Source organism: Pongo pygmaeus, chromosome 2 (assembly GCF_028885625.2).
Source record: "Pongo pygmaeus isolate AG05252 chromosome 2, NHGRI_mPonPyg2-v2.0_pri, whole genome shotgun sequence".
Taxonomy (NCBI): Eukaryota; Metazoa; Chordata; class Mammalia; order Primates; family Hominidae; genus Pongo; species Pongo pygmaeus.
The window spans coordinates 36,131,650-36,148,856 of record NC_085930.1 but is presented as its reverse complement, the minus strand read 5'-3'; the positions used below and the strand labels follow the sequence as shown (position 1 = coordinate 36,148,856).

Here is a 17,207-nt window from a genome sequence, read left to right as displayed (position 1 = left end):
CGTGGCTAGGCAAGAACCTGAAGCATTACAATTATTAGCCATATGAATAACTACGTCATTACAGATGACAGCCAGCACCAGTGACCAAATATATATGTCACACTATCATGAATTTTCCAGCCCAACTAAACTTTCAACTAAATGCAGCTTCCCAGGTAAAAATGAAACAGTGATGATAAAAACAATAAGGAACCATGGTAATTCACAGGACACTGAGAGATAGTATGACATTGTTTTAAAACTAGGTTTTGGAGTGGTTTGGTAGAGATAACTGTTATAGAAACCGGTACCAAAAGTTGGGATATTGGTAAAACAAACATGCAAACAAACCCTAAAAGCAAAAAACTGGTAATAAATGAAAAAAGAGAGAAATGAAAACTGGGAGGTGAGTAATCAGGAAGAACAGTGAGAAAACTTCATTTGAAGGTTAGAAAAAGAAAGGCCTGTATTATATAGAAGTGGAAAAGATTTCAACACTTGAACATAGTAAATTGGAAGGCAGAAAATACATCCTGTGGTTGAAGAATCCTTTGCCTTCTATTCATTTAATTACATTTTGTATAATAAGAATGGGAAATCAGAGTTAAACTGAAGAAGTTCCTATTCAGTTTGAAAGTAGACTTTAGCAGAAATATAGAAGGCTCCATATGTACTTTTTCTTTGAAAATAAAAACTATATCTCATACTTTTCATTGTAAGAATGAATTTTTAAGGTAAGCCTTCCAAAAATATATATATATATATATATTTCAGAAAGATTTTCAAGGTGAGAATTGAATTTAGGGTAAAGAGCAATTAACAACATGGCTGCCAGTCAATTTCTTAACTCAGAAATATTTAAAGGTATGCTGCTATTGAGCTCACAGATTTTAGACAAAGAAAAGCCCCCCAGCGCCCCCCCCATACACAAATCTCCTCCATACCTGAATATGATGGAGATTATAAGATTGTGAATATTGAGCCTAATGCTATAATTAGGATGATATTAGGAGGTGTTCTGGGAAAGGTTTAGCAACTATTACCTGTGGAGTAAATTTGAATAATTTGTATCCAAAGAGCAGAATGTGATTGCTATGATTTGAAAGTGACGATCCCTACCCCACCCCCCGCAAAGTTCTTGTATTGAACTCTTAATCCTCAATGCAATAGTTTTGAGATGTGGGACCTTTAAGTGGTGACTCAGTCATGAGGGCTCTGCCCTCATGAATAGATTCATGCTATTATTGTGAGGGTGGGTTAGTTATTGTGGGAGTGGATTCCTGATGACAGGATGACTTTGGCCTCTTTTCCTCTTTCTCTTGTACCTGTTTTCTTTCCCTTCAGCCTTCTACCCTGGGATGATGAAACAAGAAGGCTCCCACCAGATGTGACCCCTTGATCTTGAACTTCCCAGCCTCTAGAGCTGTGTACCAAATAAGCTTCTACAGTTTATAAATTACCCAGTCTCAGGTATTCTGTTGTAGTAGCACAAAACAGACTAAGATAGTAGTAGATTGTTTAAAGGCTAAAAATCCGTCCCATTGTGGTATACACACTCCTTGCAATACTCCTTATATTCAGAGTTTTGAGATCTAGTTTTCTAACCTCCTGAAGTCATAGTTGATCTTGGGACTAGGTTTGATAAATAGAATACGGCACATGTGGCCTTCCAGCATATACCAGTATTAACTGAGGGAAGAATAATGATTTTCTGTGAAGACAGAAGAAGGGGGCTCTAGGGAGAGTAAACAACTATACCAAGGGTCTGAAGCATTAAACAGTGTATGGTGTATTCAAGAATACAGAAGTAGTTCAAATTGGCTGAATAATTTGTTTTGAAGAAGGAAGATACTACAAATATCCAAGAAAAAGATAAGAGAATCAGGGATATTTAGGAAGATAAGAATCCTAAAAATGGTTAGGAAGTATAAATAACAAGACCTGATAATTTATTGTACATCCATTAGATAAGTAGTGTCTATATTTAATTTACTCAAATTATTTTATTCCTCTGACTTTCCAGATTTTAATGTAGAAGAATGTCAGAAAAGTCCTCCAAAGTGTTTGGCCAAGAAAATTTGAAACTGCTTAAGAGCCTGGAAAACAATTTTCCCAGATTGGTTTGAAATTGCTTTCTATCTGGACGACACTGGTATAATTCTCAAGACTGTTTTTTTTTTTTTTTAATGTTGTTTATTGACGTTTGGCTCCTATAGATTTATATAATGACATAAAAATCCATACAGGGCTGGATATTCTCCAATCTTGAGGAAAAGTTGTGTTGTATACTCTGCTGTAGACAAAATTATTAGATGTTCTCATGCTAATGCATTTCCAAGAGAATTTAAAATTCTAAAATTGAAAAAAAAGTATATTGACTTGCTTTGGGGACAATGAACTAATTGCGGCTTAATACCATGTAACTCATATGTCATATATTCTTTTTCATTCTGTCATCAATTCTGGGATATATCAGTCTGATTAAAAAACAAAATTCTAAAAGGAAGCTGGAAATTGGTAATTAGGAAAATAGAAGATGGTAAAGAGGTCAAATAGGTGGAAAAGAAACAGATGGTGCAAGCTCTAGAATACCAGACCTGGAAGGAAGATATATTAGATTAGCACAGGACATACAAGGAAGATTTTTCCACTTCCATGACATTACAATTTATTTAAATGACTACAATTTTGTACGAAATCAAAACATGTAATTCCTGTTCTATTGCTGACATAGCATGTCAGTTTATAATTCATTCTAGATGGTGATTCTCAACACGTGGCTCCCAAACCATCATTAAGAGCAACACTTGGAAACTTGTTTGAAATGAAACTTCTCAGGATCCAATTCAAGACTTAATGAACCAGAAATACCAAGCATGGAGCTGAACATTCTGTGTTTTAACAAGCCCTATAGGTGATTCTAATCACACTGTATTTTGGCAATCACTGTGCTAGAGGCACCAGTACTGACAATATTTGGGACAGTACACAGTTCTATCAGACAGCTTCCAGTGCCTGGTCAAATTAGCCATGTGACTTTTTTTTTTTTTTTTTTTTTTTTTGAGATGGAGTTTTGCTCTTGTTGCCCAGGCTGGAGCGCAATGGCATGATCTCGGCTCATGACAACCTCCACCTCCCGAGTTCAAGTGATTCTCCTGCCTCAGCCTCCCTAGTAGCTAGGATTACAGGCGTGCACCACCATGCCTGGCTAATTTTGTATTTTTTGTAGAGATGGGTTTTTCTCCATGTTGGTGAGGCTGGTCTTGAACTCCCAACCTTAGGTGATCTGCCTGCCTCAGCCTCCCAAAGTGCTGGGATTACAGGTTTGAGCCATTGTGCCCAGTCAAGGCCATGTGACTTTTAGCATTCATCTTAATGTCTCTGACTCCATTTTCTTTATAAAGTTAAAAAAAAAAAAAGGAGAGAGATTAAACTACTATTAAAGTCCCTCAAACACAAATATGTTCCGATGAATTTTATTTTTATATTGCCAAGTGTAGATACTTGAAGAGCTGTGGGACCCTACACGATCAGCCTTCTCCCCACCAAGCCTATTACCTCTCTGAACACACCTCAGCGATCTCCTGCTCCTTCATTCCATTCAACCACACCGCCCTCCCTACTGTTTTGTTGTTGTTTTTACATGCCTGCATATTTCCACCTTAGGGTCTTCACTTTGATTGTCTTATCTTTCCTTCAGAAAAATTGGTAACTGTGTCACCTCCTTCACATCTTTGATTATCAGCTCCTTAAAAGGAATATTTTGCTGGCTACCATATTCAAAATTTTAACACAAACCACACTACCTTGCCTCTTTATCCTGTCCTACTATTTTTCATTTTATATAGGAATAGTCACCTCTGAAATTATTATATAACTTATTTATGTATAATATTTTTGCCCTAACCTATATTAAATATAAATTCCAAGAAACTTTGTTTTATTTTTCCACTCATCTATTCCATATCTGAAAGTATCTGAGAACTTAAAGATATTTCTCAAATGAATGAAGGAAAAATGAATGAGCTAATAAGTGCATGAGTGTAGCTTGGATGACATAGGTCATGTTACATAATTTAAAATTATATAAGATTTTGGCAGTTTGGCTAATGTAGACTTATTTCAGCTCAAATTGATCCCTTGATGAATCCTTTAATCCAACTACTTCTAGGACACTGAGATAGTTGTTTATTCAGTTCTTCACTTAATAAAGTCTTAACACCCAAGGCTCTTTCCCTTGCTTCCAGAATTATAGGATGATGCATTAATATTAAATGTTGAGGAACAATGGATGGTTCTACATAAATGAGTTGAAGTCATATAGTATTCCTAAACGTCTTTTTTTCATTTTCTTCTTTCTCTTCTTCTTTTCTTCCTTCATTTGTCTTTTTCATTCTTTTATTTATTCACAAAATGTTTGTTGCATGTATTCTGTCTAATGCTCATCATTTTACTATGTGTCGTTAAGGCTGTAGTGATCAAACAGACATTGATCCTGCCCAGGTGCAGCTACAATGTAGAAATGCTATACAGTGACAGAGACATACATTAACAAATGAATATATAAGAATAGCTAAGATATAATTACAATTTTTGCTATTCCCAAGAGTAACAAATAGGAGTACAATAACTAAAATGAAATGAAAGGTAACTATTTAGAAGCACTTGTCAAGAATAGCTCTTTAAGGAAATGTATTAGTTTACTAGAGTCACCATGACAAAGTGCAACACACTGGGTGGCTTACACAACAGAAATTTGTTGTCTCACAATTCTGGAGTCTTAAAATCCATGATCAAGGTGCCAGAAGGGTTAGCTCCTTCTGAGGACTGTGTGAGAGAGTCTATTCCATGCCACTAGCCTAGCTTCTGTTTGTTTCGGGATGGAATTTTGCATTCCTTGTCTTATTAAAAACAACACCCCAAACCCTGCCTTCATCTTTACATGGCATTTTCACTGTATGTAGACCCATGCCCAAATTTTCCCTTTTAATAAGAATATCTGTTATATTGGATTAGCAACCCATCCTACTCCAGTGTGACCTCATCTTAAATAATTACATCTGCAATCACCCTATTTCCAAATAAGGTCACATTCTAGAGTACTAGGGATTAAAATTTCAACACAGGAATTTGGAGGTATGGAGGAGGCACAATTCAACCTATAACAAAAGCCAAAAAATATGATCTAGTTTCCTTAATGAAGACACAAGTGTTCTCCTGGGCTCAGTGCATCTAGACCCCAATAAAAGGGGTTCTTGCCCTGGACCCTGCACTTTAGCAGGCCCAACTCTGGCCCTTCTCTAGTCTCACCTTTCCCTAAAGAGTAAGGAAACCATGTAGCCAAGAGAATGTGCCCACCCAAGCACTGCACTGCCCTTTCTCAAACATGCGCTGGTACCTTGGAACCTAGATTTGTCTGACCACGTGGTCTCAGGCTTGGTCCAGAACTTGAAGGAAATTAATCTCCAAGTTCACCTTCCTAAAAGCAAATCAAACCCTTCTAGTCCTGAGGAGGTGAGAACTTATGTCGTTCAGATGGAAAGGAAGGGAGTAACAAATGAAAGAGAATAGGAATGTCATTTGGTCTCTCTGCCATCATTTCTGATGTGGAACTCCAAAAACGCCCCAAATTCTGAATTCAAATTTGGCCTACATGGTGTTCACCAAGCTATATTTATCAATATTGGGCGAAAGTTATATATGTGACAGGTTTTATTTTTTTAACCTTGATTTACAGTTTTAAAATATTGAACTAATGTTACATGGGCCACTTTTTGTAAACTTTCCGTTTTTGATAGTTGATATTAGAATACATTTGATTAAAGTTAAAAATAATCCAACAGACAGAGGATTTTGTTCTTTAAACTAAGGATCAGCAAATTACAATTCATGGGACAAATCCAGGCTGCTATTTGTTTTTATAAATAAAGTTTTATTGGAACTCAACTAAACTAATTCATCTACATATGGCCTATTGCTGCTTCCGTACCACACTAGCAGAGCTGAATGGTTGCAAAAGAGATTCCGTGACTCACAAAACCTAAAACACTGGCCTTTTACAGGAAAATACTATCTGGCCTTTAAAAAAAAAAAGTTTGTGGATATTTCATTTAAGAGATAGAGAAGATAACACAAGAGTGAGTTTTGCAAGAAAATAAGAAAGGGTAGTTGCAAAACATAAGTAGAGTGATAAGAGTAGACCGAATCCTTTGTCACTCAGCAAAATAGGAAGAATAAAAACAGAGTGAGTCAAGATAGGTGTATGCATTTAGAGACGGGAAAATAATTCTTACATGCTATGTAGAAAACATACATGCGTGCACACAGACACACACACACACACCCCTTATGAAAGCTTTAAGCAAAAATATACATTTAAGTTTATAAAGATCTTGTTTTATAATGTTTGTAATCAAATGAATTTTACTTATCAAATGAAACTTTATGCTAAATATTTTGTGATACTTATCACCCAATATTGTAGTCATTTGTCTATTTTTCTGTCCCTGGTATAGAATAGAAATTCCATGAGGCAGAGGCCCTGATCACATTTACCTTTATTCACAATATCTATCACAAAATTTGTCAGGAAGTAGATATGCAATAAATGTTTGTTATTTAATTAATAGCAAATAAATGACAATATTTCAAAGATATATTAGATTTTAAAACACATGTATGCCCTTCCACCAGAAGTGAAATTTTTGTGTCTGGTCTATCTATAGAAAGTTTAGGTTTGAGACCATTGCTCTATTCTGGTATGTGTAGTTCCTTGATGGATGATTATGGTAATCTACATCCTTCCAAAGGACACAACTTTCCAAAAGGCGGAAGGAAGAGAGTTTAATCTGATTAATTTATTGTTTGCCTTTAAGTACAGATTAAAAAAACATTAGCAAGAAACCTGTTAGCAAAAAACCACTGACTTAGTATATTAGAATAAACTCTTTAAAACATATAACTTTTTAAATCACCAAAATATCATTTCTCTGATATGAATTAAGTAATGAAGGAATAGATATGTGCAGAGCATTATTTTGCATAAGAATAAGATCTGCTAAATTTAGGAAAATAGATGAAATTTATTCAGCAAGAAGTGATCTATCTTAAGATTGTCAGTGTACTATTTACATTCATGTGGAATAATTGGCAGATATAAAAAGATACAGTTATTGTTATTTTTAATAAAAGAATATATAGATAACTTGTAATCCACTAGAAATGGTCTAAGTATAAAACTGATTAAATATTTAGTTTCACCTGGAAAATGGCTTACTTTTAATTTTTAGCTGATAATTATTGCACTGATTTTTAAAATTATACACAAAACATTACATATTTACTTAAAATACTTAATTCTGCCTAAGAGTTATGGAAGGATTACCAAAACACAAAAGTTTTATAACTAAATTGTAATTGGGCCTTTACATTCAGAACCACAGAGGACATTTGCAGATACTTCTGAAATTTTAAGTTTTTAAATTTTATTCCATTTTGGCCAAATAAAATCTCAGTCAATAACTACCAGAGCCCAAGGTCTAATCTCACTGTTTTTTTGTTTATATTACTTTGCCTCAATTTATCAAACAAAAATATGTATTTTATATGGAATATTATTTAGGCTGTTATCTTTGAAAATTAGTATTCAAATAGCACATTAAAAACACTTTCCAAAGCTTGTATTAAACTGCTTTCCACAGTTTAATACATGAGATCTGCTTATGAACCCTGTGTTGAGTGTATTATACAATTTTACATATAAGAAGAGTGAGCTTCAGGGAAACAATATAATTTAATCTGCAGTATGAATAGGAGTGTAGAGACATAAGCTTGTGTTGTATATTGCCAAACCAGGCACTGTTCTTCCATTGAAGCATACAGGTGCTCACAAGTTTATAGGAAGAATAAGACAACTCCAAAATCGCCATTTTTTTCTTAATAAGTAAGTAGCTAAAGGCCACAACTGGCCTGCAAATAACATGAAATGAAGAGAACTCATGTCCAGTTGGAGATAGCAGGAAATATTTCATTTCAATTAAAACAATCAATGTTGTTCTTTCTGTGCAATTAATAAAACTTTCAGTCTGGGAATCTTAATTACAATTAACATTAGCATGCCAATTTGCCTAGTGAATATTATGTGAATCATATAAACTAAAGAAGCATTAGACTTTGGGCCCTTGAAGCCTCAAATAAATGTGAAGATTCCTTTTTTACCTATAATCTATGGATATTGTAGAAAAAAAACCAAAAATCATTCAAACAACAAAGGCTTTATGAAGAACACATTCTCAGTAAACATCAAACTGTATATTGCTGAGGAAAACTCAATACTGACAGTTCATTGATTTAGCTGAAACTAAGTCAATTTACTCTTCCAGTTCTCAGTTTCTTCATTTTAAAATAACAGGCTTGAGACAGATCGGTCATTTTAACTTTTCCCTTTTTTTGGCAAAATTTATAGTAAACTCATATATGTAAAACCAATAGAGCCTCCTGTTTGTCTGGTTAAAGTAGGGTTGAAGGCTATCTCAGACACCTCTTAAGCACCATCTCAGACATTTTTGGACTCACCTGTCTCTTCTCTTTTCAGTTGTCCTGATGAGTAGCTTTACATGAGTTCTCATTACAATGATGCAGACCCACCAGATAATGCCTTCACTCTGCTCACTCCATAAGTCACTGGCTTCTAGCTCTGGTCTTCCCTGTTTACACCAAGTCATGAGTAACCATGGCAAAAAATGTTGGTCTGCTGGATATGGAAACCACTGGATAAATTCTTCTCTCTTTCTTCTTTTGGAGGAACTGTCCACAGAGAAGCCATTTAAACAGCCTCTCCAAAGATGATTTTACTAAGGGAGAAATCAGTTGTTCTTGATATCAAGCAATATCCAGTTAAGCAATATACCCCCACATTAGGTCTCCCTCGCCTTCTCTAATTTATTCTGATATTCGCTCACTCCTGCTCCTAGGGATCACACTCTCCAATAGGTTAGTACACATGAGCCTTTGCTTCAGACTCTATTTTCAGGGAATCCCAGCCTAAGAAATGGCCCTGAGCCATTTTACAAGTCCAAGTTATAACTCTTTAGTAACCTCTATAGGCGCAAACAATTCCTGGACCAACCTGTACTAACATTCCATAATTAACAACATACTACCAAAATAAGGTACTACACAATTCAGTAATATAATTTATTCATTTTACTCTTTCTCCCTCCACTAGAACATACATTCTATGAAAACATATTGTTTTTGCTTTGTTCACTGCTGGACTTTCAATGACATTAACCATTCTCATTTTCATGTGCTGAGTGTGAAGTTGACAGGATGAATGAGGACATAACAGATATTCTCTTGCTATACACTCTGTGCCTAAATATATGATTTAATTGTGAGAGAAACACAAGCACAAATATTAGGTATCACAGAGATCTATGTCAGAGAGTCAAAAATGACTAAAACATGTCTTCAGAACTGGTCACCCCCAAGCTAATTACTAAATGTTACTTTAAACTCTTCATTATTTTCAATCCCAAGGGAGAAATGCTTATTTCTTTTAATTTTTTCAATTAAAACATAAAAATGAAAAATGTTCAAACTTACAAATAGTTTCTTTTGTTCTGTAAAACTACAGACTCATATGCTATTAGTAATAATAGGCCATGTGTTCATGTTAAAAACTCTCAATAAACTAGGTATTGATGGAACATATCTCAAAATCATAAGAGCTATTTATGACAAACCCATTGCCAATATCATACTGAATGGGCAAAAGCTGGAGGCATTCCCTTTGAAAACCAGCACAAGATAAGGATGCCCTTTCTCACCAGTCCTCTTCATAGTATTGGAAGTTCTGGCCAGGGTAATCAGGCAAGAGAAAGAAATAAAGTGTATTCAAATAGGAAGAGAGGAAGTCAAATTATTTCTGTTTGCAGATGACATGGTTGTATATTTAGAAAACCCCATTATCTCAGCCCTGAAACTACTTAAACTGATAAGCAACTTCAGGAAAGTCTCAGGATACAAAATCAATGTGCAAAAACCACAAGCATTCCTATACACCAATAACAAACAGAGAACCAAATCGTGAATGAACTCCCATTCACAAGTGCTACAAATACAACAAAATACCTAGGAATACAACTTACAAGGGATGTGAAGTATGTCTTCAAGGAGAATTACAAACCACTGCCCAAGGAAATAAGACACAAACAAATGGAAAAACATTTTATGCTCGTGGATAGGAAGAGTCAATATCATGAAAATGACCATACTGCCCAAAGTAATTTATAGATTCAATGCTATTCCCATCAAGCTACCATTGACTTTCTTCACAGAATTAGAAAAAACTACTTTAAATTTCATATGGAACTAAAAAAGAGCCTATATAGCCAAGACAATCCTAAGCAAAAAGAACAAAGCTGGAGGCATCACTCTACCTGACTTCAAAATGTACTACAAGGCTACAACAACCAAAACAGCGTGTACTGGTACCAAAACAGATATAGAGTCCAATGGAACAGAACAGAGACCTCAGAAATAACACCACACATCTACAACCATCTGATCTTCGACAATCCTGACAAAAAGAAGCAATGGGGAAAGGACGCCTTATTTAATAAATGGTGCTGGGAAAACTGGCTGGCCATATGCAGGTAACAGAAACTGGACCCCTTCCTTACGCCTTATACAAAAATTAACCCAAGATGGGTTAAATACTTAAATGTAAAACCCCAAACCATAAAAACCCTAGAAGAAAACCTAGGCAATACCATTCAGGACATAGGCATGGGCAAAGACTTCATGATTAAAACATCAAAAGCAATTGCAACAAAAGCCAAAACTGACAAATGGGATCTAATTAAACTAAACAACTTCTGCACAGCAAAATAAACTAGCATCAGAGTGAACAGACAACCTACAGAATGGGAGAAAATGTTTGCAATCTACCCATCTGACAAAGGTCTAATATCCAGAATCTGCAAGGAACTTAAACAAATTTACAAGAAAAAAAACAAACATCCCCATCAAAAAGTGGGCAAAGGATATGAACAGACACTTCTCAATAGAAGACATTTATGCGACCAACAAACATATGAAAAAGAAGCTCAATATCACTGCTCATTAGAGAAATGCAAATCAAAATCACAATGAGGTGCCATCTCATGCCAGTCAGAATGGTGATTATTAAAACTTCAGGAAACAATAGATGCTAGTGAGGTTGTAGAGAAATAGGAATGCTTTTACACTGTTGGGAGTGTAAATTAGTTCAACCATTGTGAAAGACAGTGTGGCGATTCCTCAAGGATCTAGAACCAGAAATAACATTTGACCCAGCAATCCCATTACTAGATATATACCCAAATGATTATAAATCATTCTGCTACAAAGATATACGCACGTCTGTTTATTGCCGCACTAGTCACAATAGCAAAGACTTGGAACCAACTCAAATGGCTATCAGTGATTGAGTGGATAAAGAATATATGACACATATACACCATGGAATACTATGCAGCCAAAGAAAAGAATGAGATCGTGCCCTTTGTAGAGACATGGATGAAACTGGAAGCCGTCATTCTCAGCAAACTAACAGAGGAACAGAAAACCAAACACCACATGTTCTCACTCATAAATGGGACTTGAACAAGGATAATTACATGGACACAGGGAGAGGAAAAACACAGGGGTTGGGGGTTAAGGGGTGGGAGAACATTGGGACAAATACCTATTGCATGCGGGGCTTAAAACCTAGATGACGGGTTGACAGGTGCAGCAAACCACCATGACCCATGTATATCTGTGTAACAAACCTGCACATTCTGCACATGTATTCTGGAACTTAAAATAAAAAAAAAATAAATAAATAAGTAATAATAGGATACATGAAAAAATAAATTAGTTTAACTGTAAACACTCCTCCAAATGTTTCTAAAATGGCAATTTTATGTTTACAGGTCAAAATATTAGATAATGTGTTTTGGGCATTTTTGTGAAGTTAGAATAATTTATAACAGAAAAAAATGTAACTTTTACAACAAACTATTTTAAAAGTACTTCATATAGTGCAAACTGCTTTGGGATTGTTGTGTGATTAATCCTAACAGAGTATGATATCTGGGGAAAAAATGCTACAGATAAAATGCGTTAAATAGAGTGCTTCAAACAATTTGTTCTCATTCAATTGATGTTTAGGCATCTAATTAGAATGTTACTCCATGATTTTTGGTAATTGAATATGTGAAATTGCCCTTCATAAAAATGTGTTGACTGATAGTCATATAGTAAATGCTTTATGGAATCCCTACTATGTGTCAAGAAATGAATCTCCTCTTCAAGGAACCTAATCTTGAGAAACATACTACTGTTGTATGTTTCTCAAAGTATTAGTGGAACCAAAATAGGAAGAAATATAAATACATGGAGAAAAACAGTCCTCACTGCTGCTCAAATACTCTATGTTTTTATCATCTCGTTGGGTATATCTTACTATCTCGTTTAGAGTAAAAGCCCATAGTGCTTTAATCACCTAGAGGGCACTATGTCATCTGGGTCCTCTTTACTTCTTGAGTCTTATTTTTTTTCTTATCACTCTCCTTGCTGATCCTGATGTAGAAACACTAATTTTCTAGTTGTTACCCAAATATTTGAGGCCTTTTCCCACCCCAAGTCCTTTGCACTGGCCTTTCCTCTAAAAAGCCATATAGCTTTCCCCACGTGTCCCACCTCCACCTGTCCCACAAACTTTGCTGAAATGCTACCATCTCAGGACACTTATCCTAATCCACCCAGTATAAAATTAAACCAAACTTTAAGCACTTCTTTGTGCACTCCAATCTCATTCCTCACATTTAATCTGCAGTATTTACTTTCTAACACATTATGTATTTTGCTTATATGTTTTACTGTTTTCCTACGCCAATACAAGCTAAACTCCATGAAGTCAGAGGATTTTATCTTCCTTTAGGTCTCCTTTGTTCCTCAATATATCCTCAGTGTCTTGAAAAGTGCCAGGCACAAAAGAGATGTTCAATGAACATTCATTGAATAAAGACATAAATATAAATAATATGAACTGAAAAGTTTTGATTGCATGAATGATAAAGAACATAAAAACCTCAGAGCAGTCGGGCATGGTGGCTCACACCTGTAATCCTAGCACTTTACGAGGCCAAGGCAGGCGGATCACCTGAGGTCAGGAGTTCAAGACCAGCCTGGCCAACATGGTGAAACCCCGTCTCTACTAAAAATACAAAAATTAGCTGGCCGTGGTGGCACATGCCTGTAATCCCAGCTACTTGGGAGGCTGAGGCAGGAGAATTGGTTGAACCTGAGAGGTGGAGGTTGCAGTGAGCCAAGATCACGCCACTGCGCTCCAGCCTTGGGGAAATGTCAAAAAAAAAAAAAAAAAAAAATACAAAACAAAACAAAACAAAAACCTCTGAGCTGGGTTTGGAGTAATAGTTTTCTAAAATAAATAAAAGCCTGGAAGGAGGAGCCACCAGTGCAAGGCCCTGCATCCCATTGTGCTTTTCCTGACCCTTCAATGCTGTGGGAGGTGGGCTAGGACACCCAGCAGCAACTCACTGCCACTTCTGAGGGCTGTGGAGGTTTTAATATCCTGTCATTTATACTAAACAGTCCTGTGTCTAGCTGATCTGTGTCTAGCTGATGATGATGATGATGATAGCTAGTATTAATGACTTGTGTTCCATAAACCAAGCAGTGTGCTAAATATTTTATGTATTATCTCGCTTAATCCTCAGGGGAAACATAAGAAGAGATGCCCGCATAAAAGACTGACAACAGCTGGATGACATGTTTCACTGCTGAACTAGTTCCTCAGGAATCCTGGCTATAGAGATAGCCATGAGAGACTGGATGGCTGTTACAAACCCAGGTCTGTCTTCACAAAGCAAAACTATCTCTAAGTATAGCTCAGAAGCAAAGATATCACCATCAAGTTTATACTTATAGCAAGTGTCATGTTCCTCAATAGTTTTATTTAAAAATGTGCACATTTTTTGTTGGTGCCTTCTGCATGAAAGATAATATTTAACAGAGTATTTATATCTTGATCAAGAATTGACTACTTTTGGCTTTCCTCAATTATGTGAAGGATCCAAAGGTAAAGAGATAGAAATAATTAAATATAGCAGCTCTTTTAAATTATATGAATGAGCTACTACTACTTCAGCAGAAGAACCTTGTAGCTCAGGAAACACAGAACCTGAAACTGGGAGGTGACATGGACCATCTACAGAACTGCTACATGAAACTTAAGAAACTGGAAACCTCCAAGAGGGAAATGATTGAGCTTCAGGAAAGAGACAGTTACAATGCAAGAACAGGAATTTGAATCAGCTATTGAAAAATGAGAAGGATGAGGTACAGAAATTACAAAATATTATTGTAAGTTGAGCTATTCAGTATTATCATGATATGATATAAAAAGAGTGTGAACATAACAAACTGAAGGAAAGTCTACATCAACTTTCTATGAGCAAAAAAGAATTAAAAATAGCTTTAGACATTTTAAATAATGTGGGGCGAGCTGATGGAAAAAGAGGCCTCTGGAAAACTGGTAAGACAGAAATCAGGAATGAGATGAAATTTATAAAATTATCTTGAATGATTATGAGTTTTGTCACAAACAATTCCTAATGGAAAATGCTGATAATGAAGAAGTTTCTTCACCAAATGGAAAAGGATATGCTTTTTCTTCTTTCTCCTCAAAAGAAACCTAGAGAAAGAGAAGATGGTAGTACAGGAACTGTCATCTCAGATGTTGAAGAAGATGCTGGGGAAATGAGCAGAGACAGTATCTGGGACCTTTCCTGTGAAACTGTGAGAGAACAGCCTACAAACAGCATCAGAAAACAGTAGGGAATTTTGAAAAGTCACGGAGAAAAACTTGGTAGCCACTTTTCAAAGATACACTTAGAAAATTTAATGATGAAGATTTAATCTCAAAACAAGACCATGCACAGGAAGCTGAAAAACTCAAATTAGAAATTCAGAAATGTAAAGAAATGATTAAAACTCAGCAGCAACTTTTACAACAACACCTCACTACTGCTTGTGATGATGATACCACTGCACTATTATGAGACTGTTATTTGGAAGAAAAGGGATGCCACAAACAATGGTACCTTTTAAAAGAGCAAAAAAAAATAATTTTCAGAGAGAAAGATGAAGCTTTACAGAAGCCACTATTCACCTAGGTTTGGAGAGAAAGGTGTTTGAAAAAAAAAAAAGGAAAAAAAAAAGAGCCAGTTGATTAAAGCAACAGCTTTTAGATATGACTACCGTTTACCACCAGAACTCAAAAAATGTTAAACTTTTCAGTGTCTTCTGAGGAAGTTCTGATCGGGACAATCTTACAGCGCGCTCTAGGCAATGGAAAGGAAACCTCAAAGCGTGCGTAATGGTCTCCAGTTTGCATGTCTAAACTTACTGAATGTCTTCTTGCTTCACCTTCTACTGAAGATTTCTTTTCAGATGCATTCCTGTTTATCTGAACATACTTCAATAAATGTACTGAATATAACTCCTGAATAAACTGAACCAAATCATGTTGAAAGAGAATGTACAAACCAGAAATGAAGCAGGACAGCAAGACCTGCATCATAGGAAGATTACCATACTACATGATCCCTGACCTACACAATTTCTCATGGAGAAAAAGATGACTTACCTTAGATATGGGGACTGGAATTTCTTTTCATTAACCTATTCACCACATTTCACTTCCAAGTTGAAGTCAATTATATCTACTAATACAAAAAAAAAAGAAATAAAAAGCTGTGTAAAGTTATTAATATAAGCCAAGCCTTGATATATAATTGCTCTGTAGGTAATGAGAAGGCACCAGAGCTAAGGGGGAGGGTTACATGGTCAGGTCTTTGCTTATAACTTAGCAGTATATTGGCTTTGAGGGGAGGACATTCAGAGGCAGGAAGACCAGTTACACCGAGGTGGCAGCAGAGAAGATTTGAACATATCTACAGAGCAACTAACAATTTAAATTTCTTGTGAAAAGCCATGTTTGCAAAAAACTTTACCTCACCAGAACTTGATCCATTCTTGCAGCCCATGGTACTGAGGGTTTGAGGACTAACGGACAGTCTTGTGGCCCAAGAAGCAGAACTCTCTGTGGCATGCTAGATTCCTTCATGAAGAAAATAATCTTGGAATAGCCAAAATATTAATATTTTAGCACCCCTGTATATTTTGATTCATTGCCCAAACAGAGCAATTTTAGCATCATAAATAGAGTCTATACCCGAGAGAGAATACTTTATTTACCAAATAATTACCAGAGAAAAATGTGTCTTTCCTCTTTCAATACTGAAGACATTTTGCAAAGCAAGGCCAGAGATTTTATAGAGTGTTTACACACAATCTCACCCAGTCATGCTTTTGCTTTCTTCCAGGATAAGAGAGAGCATAAGAAAACAGGAAAATGCCAAGCAATAAAAATCTAAGACATAAATAAATAATCCCTCTGAAGAGCTTCTTTATTTGGGCATTTCATATTCTGAGATTTAGACCTATGATGACTTACAAGTTTTACAAAAGAAAATATATATTCTTGCTTTATTTAGAAGCTGACACATATAGCCAATATGTTGAGTACTATTCCTAATGTTTGGGTGTCATGGAAATAAATATAGGTTGTGATTGGATGTTTTTATAGATTGGTGATTGGATATTTTTAGTCACAATTTAAAGGTAAGGAACAATAAAACTGAACATTTTCATAACTTAGAATAAGAAGTTGAAGGAGTTCAACTTTCTATATATTGAGAAAACAGAATTTAAATGATCCAGGTTTCCTCTACCCAGCCATAGTTTCAAAGTCTGGGCAAATGATTTGTATGCCCACAGTGAGAATTCCTAAGGGCACTGCAAGTCATTAAATGAGAATTCTTTAAAATGTGTTCTGTAGTTAACTCAGTTTGAAAAATGACTCGTATTTCATTTCCCTTTGGAAATTAACAACATACATTAAACATTAAAGTTTTTGAGAAATCATATAGGAGAAAGTCAAACAAAAATAACAAATAAATTTTAACCTCTTTACATTTGCTTAATTAAGGTTTTTCAAATTTACTTGGCAATGGAACCCTTTCGTCATGAAACATACTGCCCACTTCAAGAAACTTGTGGAAAAATTATACCCTGGATCATTATCTGGAGCCAGAATTATATATTTTTCATTT

The 17,207-nt window shown here is 35.5% G+C and overlaps 1 pseudogene; it reads left to right on the top strand.

Annotated features, from left to right (window-relative positions):
* The first annotated feature begins 13,851 nt into the window (after positions 1-13,851).
* On the top strand, positions 13,852-15,684 carry LOC129033927 (afadin- and alpha-actinin-binding protein-like; annotated as a pseudogene).
* The last annotated feature ends 1,523 nt before the right edge of the window (positions 15,685-17,207 follow it).